Source organism: Schistocerca cancellata, chromosome 4 (assembly GCF_023864275.1).
Source record: "Schistocerca cancellata isolate TAMUIC-IGC-003103 chromosome 4, iqSchCanc2.1, whole genome shotgun sequence".
NCBI classification, from domain to species: Eukaryota; Metazoa; Arthropoda; class Insecta; order Orthoptera; family Acrididae; genus Schistocerca; species Schistocerca cancellata.
In genome coordinates this window covers 45,062,619-45,087,970 of record NC_064629.1, presented here as the reverse complement: position 1 = coordinate 45,087,970, position 25,352 = coordinate 45,062,619, and the positions used below count along the sequence as shown (strand labels likewise).

The window sequence follows — 25,352 nt, the reverse complement described above, 5'->3', positions numbered from 1 at the left end:
ACTCTGTTATTGCATCTTCTGGCGAAGACACAATTGTCGCGGGCGATTTTGGAAGCAGAGGTGTAGGAGCTCTCTTTACAGCCTGCTCGCCCCTCTCTCCGCAATTCAACCTGCCGCCTGCCTCAACGGACACACGAGAGAACGTGTGTACAGTGGCTACAGCAGGCCAACTTGGAGTTCGGCAAGCCTGGCAAGGTGCGTTCAGCCTGCTGCAACTGGCAACAGATTGCGCCTTCGAACGAGACTAGCCAGAAATATATTTGCGTCGATAGTTAACACTGTGTCTCGTTTGTCATAACGGTGAGAGCGTCTAAATGAACAAACCGAACTGAAAGGTGGTTGAGAAAAAATGAAGAATAGCGGAATATATACCAGCCACGAAACAGAGCCCCAATCCAGAAGGGCAAAAGTTTTCGGTTGTTTAAATGAGGCAGCTTCATATAAATCGGTAGGTTTCTCGCAATGCAAATTGTGGAAAAAGTTATTAAACACTCATTCGGGAACCTCGAGTATGTTACGACACGTTCGTAAATTTGACCAGTAGTTTCATCACTATATTAACTATTTTGAAAGATGACAAAGACTTTGTGGGTGACAACTGTGTGGAAATGTGTGCTCAGAACTTGAGGCCATTAGGATGGAAAGGCTTTCTAGATTTAGTACAACCATTGATTAAAGTACGAAAATAATATAACCCATTGGATATAAAAAAAACCACATTCTGGTGGTTTGCAGCGTAGTGCGGAGAGAGTTTAGTACGAAACAAAAGCTTCTTCTTTCAGATATGTACTTCTTAGATGAACGTAATATGAAAAACGAACCTCGTGTTTGCTAAAATGCATTTGGGGAATTTAGAATGAACTATTTTGGCCACTTACAATGAACGCAGCCAACCCACAGTACACATCCTGGAAAAATTAATTAAAACTGGTGTAACTGGGGTCATATTTGGCTGAAACATACGTAGCTTACAGAAATTAGATTGCAGAAACGAGACTTCCGAGACCTTACTTCAGTTGGCTTTGCTGTGTAATACATATCCTCAGGTTCTTAGGTGAAAAGGATCCCGACATTCAGAGAGGTGGCGTGATATTGGTTCGTACTGAGAATCGCCAGTACTAGTTGCAGACAAAAGGGCTCATGTGTAAATTAATAGGAAACCCCGAAATACGCCGAAAAGGAAGTAAAGAACAAATAAAAACCGCCATTCTCTGACCTACAATGTCCCAGACTGAACACATATTTCACTGAGTCTCGTCTTGTGATATTCGGTGTAATATTTCTGGCTTTGCAGCCATCTTATTTAGCTACAAGAAACTTTTCTTAGAGCAGTTGAGAAGGCAGCAGTAACTTAGGTATTGGTGCCCATACTGAAGCCTGGTATAGACCCTGGTCAAGTGACATCGTATAGCCCGATTGCACTGTCGTCCTGCGTGTGTAAGACATTCGAACATCTCCAGTTTCGCTTAGAATGGTCGTTGAAACATGAGAACTTGATCCCGCGCACGCAAAACGGCTTCCGTAAGGGCAGAAGTACTTATGAGAATATTACCTTGCTTGTGATGAACATCGAAAACACGTTCTTCACTAACGGGTATTTAACGGCCTTATTTCTTGACTCTTGGGGGGTGTGTGACAATGTCCTGATACCGAAACTTATCAACAAATTGCAACTGCTGAATCTCCCTATGTTGATTTTAGGGAATATATGCATTTACTTGGTTGCCGTACCGTATAAAAAAAAATGGTTCAAATGGCTCTGAGCACTATGGGACTTAACATCTGTGGTCATCAGTCCCCTATAACTTAGAACTACTTAAACCTAACTAACCTAAGGACAGCAGACACATCCATGCCCGAGGCAGGATTCGAACCTGCGACCGTATCGGTCACGCGGTTCCAGACTGAAGCGCCTAGAACCGCACGGCCACACGGGCCGGCCCCGTACCGTATACATCAGCGATCAGGACAGTGCGGTGTTGCCGACCTAGAGATTCTGTTGAGCCGCACGTCAAATTCCTTTAGTACGCGGACGACGTCTGTATAGATCGAAGCTCCAAAGATACTGGTATAGGCATGCGTATAAAAATACAGAGACATTTAAACAGGTAGAATACGGCACTGCGGTAGGCAACGCCAATATAAGACAAAAAGTGTCTGGCGCTGTTGTTAGATCGGTTACTGCTGCTAAAATGGCAGGTTATCATGATTTAAGTGAGTTTGAACGTGGTGTTATAGTCGGCGCACAAGCGATGGGACACAGCATCTCCGAGGTAGCAATGAAGTGGGGATTTTACCGTACGACCATTTCATGAGTGTGCCGTGAATATCAGGTATCCGGTAAAACATCAAATCTCCGCCATCGCTGCGGCCGGAAAAAGATCCTGCAAGAACGAGACCGACGACGACTGAAGAGAATCCTTCAGCGTGACAGAAGTGCAACCTTTCCGCAAATCGTTATAGATTTCATTGTTGGACCGTCAACAAGTGCCAGCGTGCGAACCATTCAACGAAACATCATGAATATGGGCTTTCAGAGCTGAAGGCCCACTGGTGTACCCTAGATGACTACACGACACAAAGCTTTATGCCTCGCGTGGGCCCATCAACACCGACATTGGACTGTTGATTACTGGAAACACATTGCCTGGTCAGAGGAGTCTCGTTTCAAATTGTATCGAACGGATGGACGTGTATGGGTTTGGAGGCAACCTCATGAATCTATGGATCTTGCATGTCAGCAGGGAACTGTTCAAGCTGGTGGAGGCTCTGTTGGTCTGGGGCGTGTGTAGTTGGAGTGATATTGGACCCCTGATACGTCTAGATACGACTCTGACAAGTGACACGTATGTAAGCATCCTGTCTGATCACCTGCATCCATTCAGGTCCATTGTGCATTCCGACGGACTTGGCCAATTCCAGCAGGACAATGCGACACCCCACATGTCCAAAATTGCTACAGAGTGGCTGCAGGAACACTCGTCTGAGATTAAACACTTCCGCTGGTCATCAAACACACCAGGCATGTACATTACTGAGAATATTTGGGATGCCTTGCAACGTGCTGTTCAGAAAAGATCTTCACCACCTCGTACTCTTTCGGATTTATGGACATCCGTGCACGATTCATGGTGTCAGTTCCCTCCAGCACTACTTCAGATATTAGTCGAGTCCATGCCACGTCGTGTTGTGGCACTTCCGCGTGCTCGCGGGGGTCCTACAAGATATTAGGCAGGTGTATTAGCTTCTTTGGCTCTACAAAAATGTTCAAATGTGTGTGAAATCTTATGGGGCTTGACTGTTAAGGTCATCAGTCCCTAAGCTTACACACACACACCCTTGCCCGAGGGAGGACTCGAATCTCCGCCGGGACCAGCCGCACAGTCCATGACTGCAGCGCCTGAGACCGCTCGGCTAATCCCGCGCGGCTTGGCTCTACAGTTTATATGTTTTTGAGTGAAACGCCTATGGCTTACCGGCGCATGTGAAATGTTGGCCGAATGGGAATTCAAAACGGGCTCACTTTGTCATCTGACCAATCAGTTGTCGTGATATTCACGAGGAAACGAAGTAATAACTTCTCATCCGAACTTCATATTGGCCTGTACACATTGCCCGTTCGGACACATGCTAAGGTCCTTGGCGTTTACTTTGACAGCAAGTCACGTGGATGCGACACATTACGTACCTTATCGACAAGGTGGATCACACTGTGAATATTTTGCGTATGCTTGCCCGAGTGCGGTGGGGAGAGGAACCGATTAGGCCCTTGACTCTTTTTAAGGTTTTGATCGGTTCTGTCTTAGTCTACGGCATTGCACCGCAATCGACTTTGCGCAAACTCGATGTCATCCATTACAACGCTATTCGTCTTGTTCTCGCAGCCATGAAATCATAGCCCACCAACGCCCTACTAGTGGAAGCATCCGTCACGCCGTTGTCTACCAGACGGCAGATATTGTCTGATATTTTTCTCCTCAGTCTATCTTCGATACCTGATTGAGCCTCTCTTAGAGCAGTGGTTCGATTCTGGAGGCACCTCACGGACGACGACTGACCAGAAATCCTTTACTAGCTCGCAGCTACGAGAAATGGTACCATCTCTTTCCATTCGTTCTACAGGACGCAAAACTTTCCTGTTTTCGTTTTTCGTTTCTACATCTACATCTATACTCTGCAAGCCACCTGACGGTGTGTGGCTTTTCTTCACTCCAGCCCCAGTGGCATAACTGCCGTCCGATTTCCGAAAAGTAACCAACATCACTCGCCGTCTGGATCATTTTCTCAGTATACAATGGTCGCAGTACAGTCACATCTATACGGACGGTTCTAAATCTGAGGCGGGTGTGAGATACTCCTTCTTTTGCCCTTCTAGTGCCGCCTATCAAATGTTTGCGTTTCCACCTGAATCTTCTATCTACAAGGCGGAGCTACTGGTCATCAGGGAAGTTGTTCATTATGGTACCCGGACATTCATGTTCGTCATGATTCTTACGGACTTTTAAAGTGTGCTGCAGAAATTGCGACATTTCGCGTTTGATAACCAGACCAATAGGTATGTTCTGGACGTTTTGGCAGGCATAAGAGACGCGCAAACCTTGGGTATTGCCGTTCAATTACTGTGGATTAAAGGACATCGTGGCATTCTTCATAATGAAACTGTTGATCGCCTCGGCAAGAAGAGTATTACAGAGGGCTCATTAGGCCCTATATGGATTTCACATCGACAATAACGGAAGGCTGCTTATCACGCTTGTAACTGTGAATGGCATGTCTCTCAGCGGCCATACAACCGAACATCTCTTATCTGCCATGGTTTGCTTCGGTGCAGCTTCGTAGATGTCGTGTGACTTATATCATTCGCATGAGGCTGGGCCCCGCAGCTATGTCGGTTAAAGATTATCACGTCTGGATACTGCGATAAGGACACAACCACATCATATTGGCATGTTCCAACAACACGACTGCGCAGTCAGACTTGTATCAGAAATTGGTTGCGATAGGTCTCCCTACCAGTGTTCCTCTTTTACGCCACCGTTTCGATAAACATAACTTGCTCAAAGACGGTTTGAAAGCCACCAGCATCAAAATTTAATTTATGAGTTGCCGAGGTCTTCATTTTCAAATGGCATCAGTCCGGTTCGTAATCGAGTTCGTATTTTTGTGTTTTAATTTGAGTACTGACCTCTATTTGTACGTTACATATTCATTTTTCCCTCTCCTGTGCATTTTATGTCACTGCTCTACTGGCAGTATTGTACATAGCGTTGGTTGTATTGTGTTTGTCATTTTGCGTTTTCTTTTACTTCAAGTGCGTCTGTCTGTATGCTACAATTCTCACATTCTTATATGACGTTATTTCCACTTCTGTTCTTCAGCTATTGTTATACTTACTGTATGATGTACAGTGTTTGCCCTTTAATGTTTTGTCTTTTCTATAAGAGCATATTTACGTTTGTCATAATGTTCTTATATATTGCTTTTCGTAATTCTGCTCCAAAATCATTGTCATCACTGCCGTCGTCTCTTTGGTGTTTGTCTAATTGCGCTTTTACACTGAATAGCCAAAGAAACTGGTACACCTGCCTAATATCGTGTAGAGCCCCTGCGAGCACGCAGAAGTGCCGCAACACGACGTGGCATGGACTCGACTAATGTCTGAAGTAGTGCTGGAGGGAACTGACACCATGAATCCTGCACGGATGTCCATAAATCCGTACGAGTACGAGGAGTGGAGATCTTTTCTGAACAGCACGTTGCAAGGCATCCCAGATGTTCTCAGTAATGTCCGTGTCTGGGGTGTTTGGTGGCCAGAGGAAGTGTTTAATCTCAGAAGAGTGTTCCTGCAGCCACTCTGTAGCAATTTTGGACGTGTGGGGTGTCGCATTGTCCTGCTGGAATTGGCCAAGTCTATCGGAATGCACAATGGACATGAATGGATGCAGGTGATGAGACAGGATGCTTACATACGTGTCACTTGTCAGAGTCGTATCTAGACGTATCAGGGCTCCCATATCACTCCAACTACACACGCCCCAGACCATTACAGAGCCTCCACCAGCTTGAACAGTTCCCTGCTGACGTGCAGGTTCCATGGATTTATGAGGTTGTCTCCATACCCGTACACGTGCATCCGCTCGATATAATTTGAAACGAGACTCCTCTGATCAGGCAACATGTTTCCAGTCATCAACAGTCCAATGTCGGTGTTGACGGGTTCAGGCGAGAAGTAAGATTTTGTGTTGTGCAGTCATCAAGGGTACACGGATGGGCCTTCGGCTCCGAAAGCCCATATCGATGACGTTTCGTTGAATGGTTCGCACGCTGGCACTTGTTGATGGTCCAGCATTGAAATATGCAGCAATTTGCGAAGAGTTGCACTTCTGTCACGTTGAACGATTCTCTCCAGTCGTCGTTGGTCCCGTTCTTGCAGCATCTTTTTCCGGCCGCAACGATGTCAGAGATTTGATGTTTTACCTGATTCGTGATATTCATGGTACACTCGTGAAATGGTCGTAGGGAAAAATGCCCACTTCATCGCTACCTCGGAGATGCTGTGTCCCATTGCGCGTGTGCTGACTATAACACCACGTTCAAGCTCACTTAAATCTTGATAACCTGCCATTGTAGGAGCAGTAACCGAGCTAACGACTGCGCCAGACACTTGTCTTATATAGGTGTTGCCGACCGCAGCATCGTATTCTGCCTGTTTACATATCTCTATATTTGAATATGCGTGCCTCTACCAATTACTTTGGCACTTCAACGTATTTTACTTAAGGGTGTGTTTACATGCTACCTTCGTAATTTTGTGCTATTTGGTTTTTTGCGATTATGTTTCTTTGGCACTTTATAACCGTTGTTGGTTGTATAGTCCTTGTAGCACAAACCCAAAATAACGAAATAATAAGAAAAAGGCAGCAATAGGAGGATTACTTAATCGCGTGTGAGGTACAGGTGACAGATTGTTTATTCGGTACGGGTATCGTAAGAAAGAGAGCTTAAATTTTTTATTACAGCCTCGCCATTACAGCCTCACGACTTAAATCCCTCTCGCAATCTATATATCTCTCTCTTTCACTGCCGTATCGGGTGGAAAAAGACTTTTAATCTACTTCCGAACACTACATATAACTCTAAAATAAAAGCGTACAGAATAAACTGCATAGCGGGAAGACTGGCAGGCAAGCAAGATTCCTTTACAAGGGGAGGCCGCCAATTGCGAAATTCAGATTCGCTTCATACTGCGCATAACAAAAGCTCATGGCCAGAGGTGTAATGTGGCAAAGCACCAAGATGCACTCCTCAGCCGTTGTCGAGAAAATCGACAGTTAAAAGAAACCGTTGCAGTGAAATACTCTCTACGATTATTAATTATGTACAGCGTCGTGGCGCAGCGGTAAGCGCTCTGGTTCGTAATCCGAAGGTCACCAGATAGAATCTCGCGCTATGCAACTTTTTTCTTAGTATTTGTTTTTTATAATTCAAATATATATATATATATATATATATGTGTGTGTGGCTTTTGTCGTGGAAAAACTGGCGACTTCGAACATCATTATGTTTTCCGCAAACAAAGTTGTATTTCACCAATGTTATTAATTGTCTTCATAATGTTAACCACGCATAGTTAACGGAAGACGTAGAAACGATATTCCGAAACGAATACGTATAGCGTAAGTCAAACGTTCGAATTAGAATAGAGACCCCACGAACACAAATTTGCTGTGGCAGGTATGAAATATAAACTCCGTTACTCGCTCGTTACACTTGAATGACAGATGTTGAATGGGCCGAAACGAGCCGCCGCATAACAGCGTAGTTGCCTGCTAACTTCGAAAGAAGGTAGATGCAGTCCCTAGCGCAACTTATAACATTGTCGAAAATCGGTGCGGACGGGAGAGCTTTGGTACACCCCGTTCAAAAAAACGGAAAAATGGGGGCGGTACAATTGGAGAGCGATCCGCCTTCACCAATATGCATAAGCAATTCATTAATACTTTATATATATATATATATATATATATATATATATATATATATATATATATATATATATGAATTACAAAAAACTAATAATTAAAAAAATTGCATGGCGCGAGATTCGATCCGGCGACCTTCGGCTTACGAACCAGACCGCCTACCGCTGCGCCACGACGCTATATAGAATTACTAATCGTAGAGAGTATTTCACTGCAACGGTTTCTTTTAACTGTCGATTTTCTCGACAACGGCTGAGAAGTGCATCTTGGTGCTTTGCCACATTACACCTCTGGCCATGAGCTTTTGTTATGCGCAGTATGAATCGAATCTGAATTTCACAATTGGCGGCCTCCCCTTGTTAGACTGCCTGGTTTGGACGTAGGTTGTCTTGGATGGGAATAAAGCAGCCTGCCCGCTCTGCTGATAAGGTGCGGCAGCTTGCATGCCTGGCTATCAGGCAAACAAGCGCAGGTTGAAAGCGGAATGTGTGCACCTCTTGTTGGAAAAGATTTTCTTTTTTTTTTTAATTTACACGTCTAGTTCCATGCGACCAAATTGAGGAGCAAACCTCCACGGTCATGGAACGTGTCAGTACATGAAATTACGACAGAAAAGTAATAATAGATAAAATAAAATGTTAATGAATCCTAAAAAGACGACAAGCTATAACTTTATATAAACGCTATCAACAATGTAACAAATGAATTAGCTCGACAGAATGGGAGTAACCCATGTGGAAACTCTTCAGTTTAGATTTGAAAGCGCGTGGATTACTGCTAAGGTTTCTGAATGCTTGTGGTAGCTTATTGAAAATGGATGCAGCTGAATACTGCACGCCTTTGCTTGCGTGGTGTAGCCGCGCGGTCTCAGGGGCCTTGCAACAATTCGCGCGGCTCCCAACGTCGGGGGTTCGAATCCTCCCCCGGGCATGGGTGTGTGTGTGTTGTCCTTAGCTTAACTTAGTTGAAGTTAGATTAAGTAGTGTGTAAGCCTAGGGACCGATGACCTCAGCAGTTTGGTCCCATAGGAACTCACCACCACTGCACGCCTTTCTCCACAAGAGTCAAGTAGGTGCGATCCAAATGCAGATTGGGTTTGTGCTAGTATTAACTGAGTGAAAGCTGAAAAGTCTTGGGAATAAGGCTATATTGTTAACAAGAAACAACACTGAGGTTCGCGAACTTACATCGCTTACCGCTCGAACTTTTTAGCCGAAAATACCCTTCGAGAATGGGAAGAGTTACCCCAAAATATAATACCATACGTCATAAGCGAATGAAAATAAACAACGTAGAGCAATTTTCGTGTCGAAGTATCACTTACTTCAGATACTGTTCTAATAGTAAAAATTGCAGTATTAAGTCTGTTGTGGACTGACAAGACAGCCAGTCCACAGTGACGGGTAACCGAAATGCACGCGTACACACACGCCGGCTGGAGTGAAGTCTGAAACAGGATACTTTATGAATGCTATAGAGAAAAGTACGTAGCTCCTCGAATACTTAACTTTATTCCATCATTGTGGTACATCGCTCTTGACGATACAAATGAGACTTTAATTACAAGCACTGTAAGGCTAATGGCGCCTTGCTAGGTCGTAGCCATGGACTTAGCTGAAGACTATTCTAACTGTCTCTCGGCCAATGAGAGAAAGGCTTCGTCAGTGTAGTCGCTAGCAAAGTCGTCGTACAACTGGGGCGAGTGCTAGTCCGTCTCTCTAGACCTGCCGTGTGGTGGCGCTCGGTCTGCAATTACTGACAGTGACGACACGCGGGTCCGACATGTACTAATGGACCGCGGCCGATTTAAAGCTACCACCTAGCAAGTGTGGTGTCTGGCTGTGACACCACAAAGTCTTTGAACAAGATACTGAACATGTGCTTTCCAGGACTTTTCACTATCTATCTGGACACCTAGAAATTTGAACTGTTCAGTCTAACTAATCATATGCCCATACTGCGTAATCAGAACGTCAGGTATCGTTAAATTGTGCTTTAGAAACAGTAAAAACTGAGTCCTACTGTGATTTAGCTTATTTTCTACAAGCCATGAACTTATGTCTTGAACTACACTACTTTAAACAGTGCAAATGTTGCACAAAACATCCGTTACTGCCAAGCTAGTGTTATTATCAAACAGAGATATTTTAGAATCACCTGTAATGTTAGGAGGCACATCATTTATATAAAAAAGGAACAGGAGTGGCCCCAACACTGATCCCTGGGGCACCCCTCATTTAACTGTGCCCTACTCGGACCCCACATCATGGCCATTTCAATACTGTGGAGAATGAGCTTTTGCTGTCTGTTCTTAAGGTTACAGGTGAACCAATTTTAAGCTACTCCCCATATTCCATAATCGTCCAACTTCTGTAGAAATATTTTCTGATCGACACAACCAGACACCTTAGTTAAATCAAAATGGGTTTGGTCGCTCCAGCAACTCACAGAGAAAAAGAATATACCATTTTCATTTGTTAAACCACTTCTAAAACCAAACTATACATTTGACAGCAAATTATGTGAAATCAAATGATCAGTTATCCTTACATACCAAGCCTCTTCACTAACTCCAGCAAACACTGATAGCATAGAAGTAGGACTAAAATTTCCAGAACGACATTTTCACTCTGCTGCAGAGTGTGCGCTGGTATGAAACTTCCTGGCAGATTAAAACTGTGTGCCGGACCGAGACTCGAACTCAGGACCTTCGCCTTTCGCGGGCAAATGCTCTATCATCTGAGCTACCCAAGCACGCCTCACGACCCGTCCTCATAGCTTCAGCACTTGCCCGCGAAAGGCAAAGGTCCCGAGTTCGAGTCTCGGTCCGGCACAAAGTTTTAATCTGCCAGGAAGTTTCAGGTCTAAAATTGTCTGCATTATCCCTTTGTCTTTTTTTTAAAAAAATAAAGTGGCTCTGCTATTGAGTACTTTAATCGCCCAGGAAACTCACCATTCCTAAGTGAAACTAAAAATATGGCTAAGTAGAGGGCTAACATGTGCAGCACGGTATTATTCTGCTAGATACTCCATCATATCCATGAGAGTCCTTAGTCTTCAGTGACTTCATTATTCACTCGATTTCCCCCCTTTTCAGTATCACGGAAGAATATTTCAGAAAATAGGATTACAACTTGCCCAAATGAAGTGTGCTGCTAGAGTCAGCACTCTGCCATGTTGTGCGTTGTGCGGCGGCGAGGAGGAAACAGCTAGTTGGAACTCAATCAAAACGGAGAATAGAGCATGCAATATTACTCTCCATCGTGGAGACGGTACACAAATATGTAACAAAGGCGTCTTGATATTACCGAAAACTATTAATTGATGAGGAAGTGTTATATGCATACAGTAATATTAAAGTTAAATGTTTCGTTGTTGTTGCTTAGCACTAAGGTAGTTCAAAGCACTCAAAAATGATACTAAAATGGGTTCTGTAAAGGAAGATTGTGCACAGACTGTTATTCACTTTGGAAAAGGAGAGAAGGAAGATTACTTTTAACGTCTCGCCGACATCGGAGATATCTGGATGGCTGGACGCGGTTTTGAACCGTCATCCTCCCGAATGTGTGTGCTAATCACTGCGCCACCTCGCTCAGTTTCATTCAGTTTGGCACAGATGATGGAAAAACACAGGGAATACAATTCACCAATATACACCGCTTTCGCTGATCATGAAAAAAGCATTCGAGAGAGTAAACAGAGTGAAGGTATTGGAAGTCTTAGTGAACAAGTCTCTCACATCATCTAGTAAGAGCAAAAGGAAGTATGTACAAAACAACGAATATCAGAATTCTAGAGGACACCACCCAGACCGAGACAACCAGTGACCTTACATAAGAGTGGCCTCTGGTATACACGCTATTTTATTTTTATATTGATGTCATTAATAAATGACAGAAGAAAATACCTGTATAATGTATAATTAACGACACCACTCTTAGATTAGATTAGATTAGATTAGATTTACTTTCATTCCAATTGATCCGTAGTGAGGAGGTCCTCCAGGATGCGGAACATGTCACACAATGACCTTTAAGGTTGGCCAAGTGATTTCAGTGCACTTAGAGGACGATCTCTAACGAAGGTTGCAGATACTTATGAAAGCAGCAAAGGGATAAAATTTGGATATCTTCACAACAAACACCACAGTGTTGACATTCAGGGGAAGTGAGTCATTCCGGGCCAACATAGATAACAACAACAAAACAACGTAGCAGGTCAACAACTTCTTGTATCTGTGAATTACGACGTTACCTGTACGTCACATCGTTCACCATATCAAAGCTTTTGTTCCAGATTTTGTGCGGAACAATCAAGTGGAACTTTTGGAATAGCAGACGGGAGATTTCTAAAGTTTCACAAAGTAATGGTAGTGCCAACATTGCTTTGTGGGAGCGAGCACTGGACGGGCACTAACGCAAGAAGATACTATAAGAACAGAAAGTGCAGAAATATGAAACCTTGCAAGGGAACCTCCCCATCGCACCCCCCCTCAGATTTAGTTATAAGTTGGCACAGTGGATAGGCATTGAAAAACTGAACACTGATCAATCGAGAAAACAGGAAGACGTTGTGTGGAACTATGAAAAAATAAGCAAAATATACAAACTGAGTAGTCCATTCGCAACATAGGCAACATCAAGGATAACGTAGGTATAGCAGCGCCGTGGTCCCGTGGTTAGCGTGAGAAGCTGCGGAACGAAAGGTCCTGGGTTCAAGTCTTCCCTCGACCGAAAAGTTTACATACTTTATTTTTGCAAAGTTATGATCTGTCCGTTCGTTCATTGACATCTCCGTTCACTGTAATAAGTTTAGTGTCCGTGTGTTGCGACCGCACCGCAAAACCGTGCGATTAGTAGACGAAAGGACGTGCCTCTCCAATGGGAACCGAAAACATTTGATAGCAACGTCATAGGTCAACCGATTCCTCCACAGGAAAACACGTCTGATATATTCTGTACAACACAGGTGACGGCATGTGCGTCACATGACAGGAATATGTTGTCGACCCACCTAACTTGCACACTTGGCGAATGGGTAAAAAGATTCTTCTACCTTGCCCGATTTAGGTTTTCTTGTGGATGTGATAATCACTTCCAAAAAAGTGATGGAAACAAAAGAGTGTGTCACATAAACTGCAACAAATGAATGCAACAGTTTCACAGTCGCACAGTTTTCTCTGTGCTCTGTCAAAACATATGTTTTTAACGTTTTCAAATTTTTCCGTGTGCAGACCGCCAAATCCTGCATATGACCAAGCAAATCTGAACATGTCCTGGAATTTTGGAGAGCGAAGCTGATTATGTGTGAGTGCCTGAACTCTGATAACTGTCTGAAAATAAAAAATTAAACTTTTCACTCGAAGGAAGACTTGAACGAAGGACCTCTCGTTCCGCAGTTGCTCACGCTAACCACGGGACCACGGTGCTCCTAAGCTTACATCCTCCTAAATGTTGCCTATGTTGCGCATGGACTATTCAGTTTGTATATTTTGCTTATTTTTTCATAGTTCCACACAACTTCTTCCTGTTTTCTCGATTGATCTGTGTTCAGTTTTTCAAGGCCTATCCACTGTGCCAACTTATAACTAAATCTGAGGGGGGGTGCGATGGGGAGGTTCCCTTGTTAGAAGCGCCAGGGCAGTTTGCATCTGGCACGTTTGCAGTTTTGGTTGCCACCGCTGGAGATTGTTGTTGGTGGACTTCCTGTCTGTATTCTTCGGCCAGTGAGCGATGATTGTCCATCTCGTGGCAGCATTATTCCAGCTTCAATGTAAGGTGTAACTAGGAGTCTTTCCAATTCATCGAGAAACATTCTTCTTTTGTAAAGAACATATTTTCTACCCTGGATTTACTTCTCTCTACAGCACAAAATCACTGTAGGCAGAACAATAACATTATATAATATCGATGGTAGGCAATGAGAACCTCGTAACTTCATCTGTCAGTGAAGACGTTTATTTCCAGTAAGCATTAACTCCGTAATCAAAGTGAGGTTTGAGTGCGAATGTATTTCTCTAGTCTGTCAATAACTGGGCTTCTACTGTAGCAACTTTCTCTATAACTTTACATTATTTTTTAAGAAACCGCTTTTGCTTCACCTGAAATATCTAAGGAAATGGATTTACGCAGTTCTCTTTGCCTACCTTCGATATGATCATTGGCCAGCGGTTGGTTTTCCTCTTGCATGTGTAGGTGTCAATAAGCTGATCCAATGCGTCAACTGGTCGCTTACTTGCGCTGTAGTCCAATATAATTTTTGGTTTCTTGTCTTCTCTGTTGCTTACTTCCTCACTGTTGTACATTGTACTCATCAGGACAGCCTGTTTGTTCTTCCTTGAAACGTAAGATACGACCGTGGTATAATTAGTAAAAAGGAACTTTGAAGTGTGAACATCTTCTTTGCTTGCTATATTACTAGGGAGTTCAGGCTTATTTTTTCTCGCCCTCTACAGCATTGTAAGATGTTTTTTGAGAAGTCCTTGGACTAATGCATGTGATGTGAAGAAACTATCACATGTGACATTTTGTCGCTTTAGCTTATGTTTCACATCCATGACATCATACCTTGAGTTTCCTCAGGTGCTTGTCCAGGTAATTTTCCTGTATGGATTCGTGTCTTCAAAACATAAGAAGTAGCACTATCACACAATGTCTGTATTTTTACCCCATATTTTGAGAGTTTTCTCGGTGTATGCAGGGCTATTACAAATGATTGAAGCGATTTCATAAATTCACTGTAGCTCCATTCATTGACATATGGTCACGACACACTACAGATACGTAGAAAAACTCATAAAGTTTTGTTCGGCTGAAGCCGCACTTCAGGTTTCTGCCGCCAGAGCGCTCGAGAGCGCAGTGAGACAAAATGGCGACAGGAGCCGAGAAAGCGTATGTCGTGCTTGAAATGCACTCACATCAGTCAGTCATAACAGTGCAACGACACTTCAGGACGAAGTTCAACAAAGATCCACCAACTGCTAACTCCACTCGGCGATGGTATGCGCAGTTTAAAACTTCTGGATGCCTCTGTAAGGGGAAATCAACGGGTCGGCCTGCAGTGAGCGAAGAAACGGTTGAACGCGTGCGGGCAAGTTTCACGCATAGTGATGTGAAAGATTCAGTGTTTAAACCTCCTCTACCAAGAAACGTGGCAGAATTGCGAGCTCGCATCAACAATGCTTTCGAACTCATTGATGGGGACATGCTGCGCCGAGTGTGGGAGGAACTTGATTATCGGCTTGATGTCTGCCGAATCACTGAAGGGGCACATATCGAACATTTGTGAATGCCTAAAAAAACTTTTTGAGTTTTTGTATGTGTGTGCAAAGCATTGTGAAAATATCTCAAATAATAAAGTTATTGTAGAACTGTGAAATCGCTTCACTCATTTGTAATAACCCTGTACTGTCTGAATGGACTTAGAACTCGGAAAGCCACCAGTTATTCATCTACGGTTGCATTTGTGCCAGGATTACATAGTTTTGCAAGTATTTCCACCCACTCATCCCACAGAACTCTTATAGACACCAACTTGCCATTTACTCTTCGTGCTCTTCGATCAGACTTGTCATCGAAACGGAACACATGTGAGATGCAACAGAACCGATTCAGCGACATTACGTCAGGAAAGGTGGCTCTGTCTGTTTCTGGACGCGGAAAAGGTTCTGAAGCTCCACATGATTTTTTTGCCTTTAAATTGAATCAGTTGAACAGCCTGCACATTGTCATTAGAGGTATCAATATCTGAAATGTCTTCTGAACCGAATGAAGTACTAATATTGTCATCACTAGCGTGATTTTCTTCTCCAGAAATATTCTCCACGCAGTCAGATGCATTTACTAATGCCTCCAATTGCTCATCGGAAAGAACTCGTTTTGTCCGGATAGCCATACAGGAATTACAGAAATTACTACGGTAGATACGATAACTGCGTCTGCACACAGCAGTTTATAAAATGTAACTGTTAGCGATAATTTAATATAATAATCTGAACGCAATCAGCAACTTGCATAGTTGCGTAACGTTCGTACATTACAACAAGGATCAGATATTTACTTTGTCATAAAAAACCGTTATGCATATTCCTCAGGGATGTGGAAATAAAACTTGCCTATGACATTTGTACATTCTGTGAGTTTTTATGCTCCTCGGGTCAGTATTACCCGAGTAACGTAAGTGTAACAAATCAAGTTTTAGTAAAGGGGTGAAAAGTAATTTTTTTAGAGTTTAGAGTTTTTAGAGTTTAGAAAAACATAGTCATCATTTAAATATTAAAACGTTATGGAAGAACGAAGTCATTATCAGGTCATATTGACCCGAAAATAACAGCAGAGATAATATAAGACACATGGGGCCGCAAATGTCGGGAAATACCCCAAAAGTAGATGACAAATATTGAATATGTGACGTCACCAGATGACGTATCTCGCTGTACGTGGAGCCTATCGGTCTGTCGCACCTGGTCAGCTCCGGGCCTACGTGCGCAACTTCAGCGCGTGCGCCTCAGGATTCGAGTCTTGGGTTTAGCAGCGAGTATTTTTTTTTTTTTTCATTGCGTGACAATTGTGTGTTTACATTGAGATAATATTCATTATTTTGTTTACCGGTCACGCAGTCTCCGCTGCTTAACTGTAAGGTACAGTACAACAAAAACCTACCATATTGCGTCACAAGTATAAGCTTCCGAGTTGCATCGCTACCAGTAAATGACGTACGTGTTCTTTACTAAATGAAGTCGCTAAATAAAAAAGAAAGGGCAAATGGAACACAAATGAATAACAATAAAATACTAGACATATAGTTATTGCTTGAACAAAGCAGCAAATGAGCGATGGAAGAGCATAAGTTTGTTTACATGGTTGGAAGGGTGAAGTAAATTAGACATCTTTTCAACTTTTTATGCTTGCTTCTTCCACTGTCACGTCTCACTCTAGACGTCAGCCGGTAGGCATCGGGAGTCTTCAATCGCCGACCTTTGAGATCTTGAAACACCAGCGTTGCCAAATCAACTTTTCTTAGAGCTAACTCTGGCTTCTTTTTAGTACCATTTAGTGGGCAAACGATTGATTTAGCTGGGAACCGGAAGTGTGACTTTTTCCATAATCATTTGGCGTTTTTTCTGTCTTTCCTTTCCTTGACTATAGAAAAGCACTAAAATCCATGTCAACTGAAGGAAAATCATTTGCATTAATGTAAGGTTTAAAAACACGCATTAATATTTCTTGAAAATGAGTTATTAGACTGAATTAAAAAGCACAACAAAGCAAGTTAAAATTGTGTTGGTGGGCGTTCTGGGCTCGTCTCAATACGTATACACGTGAAGAAAAACATAGCTACGAAATATAAAAAGCTGAGAGCGTCACTGGAAAAACCGTTACAGCATAGCTGACATCAGCAAAGTATCGAAACTCCACACTAATGAAGGAAGCTTTCCTAAGCAAGACAGTCTTTGATTTATGCGGGATGAATCAGAAGTCGAATGTTTCACAGCTCCAGTTCAAATGGTTCAAATGGCTCTGAGCACTATGGGACTCAACTGCTGTGGTCATAAGTCCCCTAGAACTTAGAACTACTTAAACCTAACTAACCTAAGGACAGCACACAACACCCAGCCATCACGAGGCAGAGAAAATCCCTGACCCCGCCGGGAATCGAACCCGGGAACCCGCACAGTTACAGTAAAGAATGGGCGAGCATCTGAACTGAGGAGAGGAACAGCAAAATTCTATTCAGTGCACTAGTTTGCTAGTCAACCTCACTACAATGTACAGATGATATAGATGAAGCAGTAGTAAATATAGGTTTCATGGATGCAAATTAATGTTTAAATTGAGAAGTATAGCGTTCCATGTCATCCGTTTTAAACTTTTAAAAATGCAAGTCTATCGCTTCAGTATTATCAAGGATATGTAATTCAAGTAATGTTATACTCTCACAATTAGTTGTTTGTCTTACTGTAATGTCCAGCAGCTTCCAAATTAAGAAGATAAGTATAACCTAATTCTTGTTCTGTGTACTCTTGAGGAGCGATGTGGCCAGATACATGTGAAATTTTAGTGTTTTTTTATGTATTTTGACATTTAAGAGTAGCCACTGACTTTATTATTTAGAAACTGTTACACAGTATAATTACTGAAAAGGTAAATCTTTTATTTCAATTTTTTCTGGTTTCTTTCTGTAGACACTTTTAGCTTATTTCGTTTTGGAGAGTTGAAACACTGTACAATACTGGAGCTAAGTTGCAACAAGAAGTTCAGTTTTTTAGAGTTTAGAGTTTTTAGAGTTTAGAAAAACATAGTCATCATTTAAATATTAAAACGTTATGGAAGAACGAAGTCATTATCAGGTCATTTCCCAGTTAATTCCTAAACTACTCGTCAAGCCCTCGGTACGTCCTCGGTTTTATTGTCCACAATGTGCTGTATTTAGACTGATCCCATAACATAAAAGTACATGTGATATTGAAAGTCTGGTCATCGTTTGATTCTGGTTCGAGTACAGCTTAATTTATTTTATTCTTATATATCCATCCATGGTTCGTTGGTTAGTTAGTTACATGTTCCAAGAATCATTTGGCATGATAGATCATAAGTAGTACGACAAAGTATGTGCCACCCCACTTTCCATTGTTGCCAAATTTATTCAAGATGGCGGCGATGACGTCATCCAAGATGGCGGCATGTAGACTTGACAACAGCGCATGACCTCATCCAAGATGGCGGCTTTTGGCGGAAAAATAGGTCAATTGGGCTACGACCACTAACCTAACCCTTCAGAAAAATTGCGCCAAATTTGAATTTCGGTGGGAAAATAGGCCAATTGGGCTACCTCCACTAACCTAACCCCCCGAAAAAATGGCGATAATTTTGAATTTTGGCGGGAAAATAGCTCAATTGGGCTATCTCCACTAACCTAAGCCTCCAGATGAAATTGGCGCCAAATTCCAACATGATAGAGCATGCAAAACCTTACTTTTCTTTATTATTATTCATTATTATACATTATCATTTATTATAATTCATTATCATTTATTATTATTAGCCCACCTCCATGAGAAAATTCATGCCAAATTCAAATTCCAGCACGATAATGGCTGCAAAACCACACTTCTCTTTATTATTATTATTCTTTATCATTTGTCATTTATTATTATTTATTATTAATATTGCCCTACCTCCACTAGAAAATTGCGCCAAATTCAAATTCCAACACGATAATGTCTCGAAAACTGTACTTCTATTTATTATTATCATTTATTATTTATTCAAGATGTCCCATTTCGGTGGGAAAAAAGCCATTTGCGTTACATCTGTAACAAAAAATCTGTCACAAGTTCATATTCCAACACCATAAACTAGCACACGTACGAAATAGCCCACATCCTACGAACTTTTGCGCTCATTCATCCTTTCACTGTTAAGCTATGAAAATCGCATCAAATAATAAAGTGCACTTATAGTAACCTAATTCACATTCTTTGATTTTGTGTGGGAAGAAAGGGCTTATGTTCTTATTACAAGCAGTACGGTCATCATTTATTCTCCAACAAAATCAGTACACATCTTCCAGATCCCAGTGCAGTCGCCACATGGTCCACGCTACAACTGAATTAGTTGAAATTGTCGCTGCACCTGGCCCCGTGTCCCAGGCGCCACGGTCGCCAACCGAGCGGCCGCATAGCCCCGCGCGCCACACGTTTACCTGGTGTGGCGACGATTTCAACTAATTCAGTTGTAGCGTGGACGTCGTGCTGACTGCACTGGGATCTCGAAGATGTGTACTGATTTTGTTGGAGTACAAGTGATGACCGTACTGCTTGTAATAAGGACATAAGCCCTTTTTTCCCCACACAAAATCATAGGAAGTGAATTAGGTTACTGTAAGTGCACTTTATTATTTGATGCGATTTTCATAGCTTAGTGGGCTATTTCGTACGTTTGATACATTATTGTGTTGGAATTCGAACTTGTTACAGATTTTTTGGTAGGAATGTAACAAAAATGGCTTTTTTTCTCACCGAAATGGGACATCTTGAATAAATAATAAATGGTCATAATAAATAGAAGTGCCGGCAGGTGTGGCCGAGCGGTTCTAGGTGCTGCAGTCGGTCGCAGGTTCGAATCCTGCCACGAGCATGGATGTGTGTGATGTCCTTGGGTTAGTTAGGTCTAAGTAGTTCCAAGTTCTAGGGGACTGATGGCCTCAAGTCCCATAGTGCTCAGAGCGATATGAGCCATTTTGAATCAATAAATAGAAGTACAGTTTTCGAGACATTATCGTGTCGGAATTTGAATTTGGCGCAATGTTCTAGTGGAACTAGGCCAATATTAATAATAAATAATAATAAATGATGAATGATAATGTATAATAATAAAAAAAAGAAGTACGGTTTTGCAGCCATAATCGTGCTGGAATTTGACGTTAATTTTCTCATGGATGTAGGATAATAATAATAAATAACAATAATAAGTAACAATAATAAATTATAATAAATGACAATAAATTATAATGAATTATAATAAATGATAATGAATAATAATATAGAAAAGTAAAGTTTTGCATGCATTATCTTGTTGGAATTTGAATTTGGCGCCAATTTCTTCTGGAGGCTTAGGTTAGTGGACATAGCCCAATTGAGCTATTTTCCCGCCAAAATTCAAAATTCCCGCCAGTTTTTCGGGGGGGTTAGGTTAGTGGAGGTAGCCCAATTGGCCTACTTTCCTGCCGAAATTCAAATTTGCCGCCGTTTTTCTGGAGGGTTAGATTAGTGGACGTAGCCCAATTGACCTATTTTCCCGCCAAAAGCCGCCATCTTGGATGAGGTCATGTGCTGTTGCCAATTCTAAATGCTGTCATCCTGGATGACATCATTGCCACCGTCTTGAATAAATTTGACAACAATTGAAAGTGGGGTTGCACATACTTTGTCCCACTACTATCGTAATGATGTGGAACGGGTCATTTTACATCCACATTAGAAATTATTAGGAGCATACAATTACATTCTGAACATTTCTACAGTTTATTGATTTATTTATTTTATAAAAATAAAAAGATATGCAGATGTGAATTAGTAATTCCTACCTACTACGTTTTATACATTACAGTAATAGAAATTATTCTACACAGCTGTTTGTATTAAAATTGCACTTTGCTGTCTGCAGACATTTTAGATCAGTGGGTAAGTGATCAAAACTTTTTGTTGCAGCATTGTGCAACCCTTTTTGTGCTAAAGACACCCTTAATGTGGAGTAATTGATGTCATTTTTCCTTCAGGTATTGTAATTATGTACCTCACTGTTTCTTTTGAACTGTAGTAGATTATTTACAACAAACTTCATGAGGTTTAAAATGTACTGTGAACAATAATCAGAATACCCAATTCCTTAAATAGATGTCTACAAGATGATCGTGGGTGAGTACCACATATTATTCTTACAGCACGTATTCACGCAATGAAGACTTCCTTTCTTAAAGATCAGTTACTCCAGAACATTATTACATATGACATTGCTGAATGGATATATGTAAAGTATGTCAACATATTGATTTGTCTCTCTCCAAGATTTGCAGTGATTCTGAGCGCAAATGTGGCTGAACTAAGTTGTCTTAGTAGTTCCAAACTGTGTTTTTTCCCCAGTTTAAATTCTCATCAATATGGACTCTTAAGAATTTTGAAGTCTGCACAAAATTTATTATTTCGTCACCATGTGTTACCCTTATCATTGGTGTAGTACCTATACATGTGCAGAAATGAATATGTTGTGTCTTTTTAGAATGTAGAGTGAGACCATTTGCAGAAAATCAGTCAATGATACCTCTAAGAAATTTATTTATCATTTCTTCTGTTTCTGTACGTATGCTCGGACTGATCGCAATACTATATATCATCTGTAAAATGGACTAGTTCTGTTTGTTGTATACTGGGCGGAAGACCGTTTAAATATACGAGGGCAATCCCAAAAGTAAGGTCTCCTATTTTTTTATAAGAACATAGACCTGTTTATTTCTACAATGGTTTACATCAGACTAGAGCTTGAACATTTAGCTATTTTTCAACATAATCACCGTTTCTGACTATGCATTTTTGTAGATGCTGTGGCAGTTTTTGTGTGCCCATGTCACACCAGCCCGCCGCCATGCTGTTCAGAAAGTTATGAACCTCTTCTTTCACCTCGTCATCGGAGCTGAATTGCTTTCAGGACAAATGTTCTTTTAACCTAGGGAACCAGGACTATAGGGTGCGTGGGTGATTCTCTACCACTGAAACTGTTGCAGGAGAGCAACAGTTTGCCGAGCGATGTGTGGGAGAGCGTTGTCGTGGAGAATGTATACGCCCTTGCTCAACATTCCTCTTCTCTGGTTCTGAATTGTCCGTTTGAGTTTTTTCAGAGTCTCACAGTACCTGTCAGCGTTAATTGTGGTCCCAGCGATTCAGCTCCGACGACAAGATGAAAGAAGAGGTTCATAACTTTCTGAACAGCATGGCAGTGAGCTGGTATGACATGGGCATACAAAACCTGCCACAGCGTCTACAAAAATGCATCGACAGAAATGGTGATTATGTCGAAAAATAGTTAAATGTTCAAGCTGTAAACTGATGCAAACCATTGTAGAAATAAACATGTCTATGTACTTATAAAAAAATAGGAAACTTTACTTTTGGGGTTACCCTCGTACAAGGAACAGTAGTGGACCTAAGATTGGACCTTGGGGAACCCCATACATGATTTCTCCCCAGTCAGTATTATGTCTCTGGACTATATTGCTTGAATTACTTGGTACAATTCTCTGCATTCTTCTGGTTAGATATGACGCTATCTGTTGGTTGGATATATCATCAATCCCATAACACATTAATTTATCTAAGAGAATACTGTGATTCCCACGGTCAGATCCCTTACAAAGGTAGCACAAAATACCAAACGGCGCTATTTTGTTATTTAATGCCTGTAAAATCTGGTCAGTGAACGTGTAAATGGCATTCTCAGTAGAGCAACACTTGTGAAACCCAAACTGTGATTTTCTAAAGATACAATTGTTGCTAAAGTGAGATACTATTCTAGAATAAATCATATTGTCAAAAAATTTGGAGAATGATGTCAGTTGTGAAACAGGTCGGTAGTTATTGACATCTCTCTTATCGCTTTTCTTAAAGAGGGGTTTAACGATGACATATTCCAGCCTTGGGTTAGTGATGAATTACGTATTTCAGATAAGACTGGGCTTCTTACATGGGAACAAATTTTTAATACTCTATTGAAAACACCATCATAACCAGACGAGCTTTTATTTTTGAGAGAATGTATAATTTTCTTAATTTCAGAAGGAGAAGTTGATGATACATTATGTGATCGAATTTTATGAAAGTTACATTTTCAACATACTGCTGTGATTTTTCTCTTGAACCGTTTGTCCCTATGCTTTCTACACTGAAGCGCCAAAAAAAGTGGTATAGGCATGCGTATTCAAATACAGGGGTATGTAAACAGGTAGAATACGGCGTTGCGGTCGGCGACACCTATATATGACAACTAGCCTCTGGCACAGTTGGTACATCGGTTATTGCTGCTACAAATGCAGATTATCAAGATTTGAGTGAGTTTGGACGTGGTGTTATAGTTGGTGCACGAGGATGGGACACAGCATCTCCGAGGTAGCGATGAAGTGGGAATTTTCCGTGCGACCATTTCATGAGTGTACCGTGAATATCACGAATCCTGTAAAACATCAAATCTCCGACATCGCTGCGGCCGGAAAAAAATCCTGCAAGAATGGGACCAACGACGAATGAAGTGAATCGTTCAACGTGAAAGAAGTGCAACCCTTCCGCAAATTACTCAGATTTCAATGCTGGGCCATCAACAAGTGTCAGCGTGCGAACCGTTCAACGAAACATCATCGATATGGGCTTTAGGAGCCGAAGGCCCACTCGGGTACCCTAGATGACTGCACAACACAAAGCTTTACGCCTCGCCTGGGCCTGTCAACACCGACATTGGACTGTTAATGACTGGAAACATGTTGCCTGGTCGGACGAGTCTCGTTTCAAATTGTATCGAGGGGATGGATGTATACGAGTATGGAGACAACATCACGAATCTCTGGTTTTTCAGAACGCAACTAGCTACAGAATATTATCAGATCCGTTAGATACATGTGTCTGTGGTCTGAAGTGCACGGAGATGACTTACAAGGTACTCTTGTGCTTCGACCGCTTAAGCTTGTGTCATATGACTGCGAGCCCAAGCTACAAGGCTTAATACACGCATACCGAGTAGAATGTGTGCCTGGAAATCCGATCACCATTGTATTATCTTTTCCTGGAGGATAGCAGATGGAGCTTTTCCTGCAAACAGGTGAGGTATACAGTTAAATACTGGTATAACTTTCTACGCTCTCAGTTATTACCCTCCTGAGAGAAGGAATGCTAAATCACAAGGGTCGAAAAAACCTGCACATACAGCAAGGATATGTATGGGTACCCATTAAGGGCTATACTTCATACCACATAACAATATGTAAACGCCTACAGAAACAAATACGCCAAGAAAACCATAACATATAAGGGGTGATCAAAAAGTTTCCGTTTGAAGCCGTTGCTGCATTGTATATACAACCTAGCGCGACTCCTATGCAGTTATATAAGCACGATAAGGCGAAGTGCCCGGGAAAACCGCGACTGCGGGTGCTGGTGCTTCATGATAACGCACATACCAATATAGCAAGTTTCGTAATTCTGAAGTTGTGTCAACTCAAGTGAGAGACACTCGAGGTCCTGATTTCTCCCCATGAGATTATCACGCCTTAGATCCCTCAAGAAAAGCCTCGAAGAGTCGAACGAGGATGTGCAGCAGGCAGTTACGGGCTTCTTCAGCCAGGACTTCACGGTGTCTTACCAAACGGGTATTTCAACCTGGCGCGTCGCTGGGTTGATTGCCTCAACGCTCACGGCGATTTTGCCCGGATTAGCATACCGATTCGGAACTGTACGGCCTTCGAACGGAACTTTCTGAATGCCCCTTATACTATACCGTAATTGATACTTCTCTCCAACCAAATTATTCCCTCTGTCCCTCACCTATTCGCTTCTCCAACCCTGTCCTCCTCGACAAACATACTTTTCACAGTCTACATGAAATAAACATCATTTGGCCACTTCACCTTCTATCTTAATATAAAAGTAAGGCATTTGTATAACAAGTACATTTTGCATTCACTGTACATGATAATCTACTTCATCAATTACGTATTTGACAAACTGCCTATTGGCTTCTGTCTCGGGTTCTTCGGCCGACGTTCATCTAATGATTTTTCTGACGTTTCGCCAGCACGAGTGGCTGGCATTGTCAAAGCTTCATCCTCCAT

The 25,352-nt window shown here is 41.9% G+C and overlaps 1 protein-coding gene across 1 annotated transcript in view; it reads right to left on the bottom strand.

The window, feature by feature from the left end:
* The window catches only part of LOC126183218 (histidine ammonia-lyase-like), a 262,464-nt gene that overhangs the window by 149,141 nt on the left and 87,971 nt on the right, over positions 1-25,352 (bottom strand). The gene's annotated exons all lie outside the window — the stretch shown is intronic.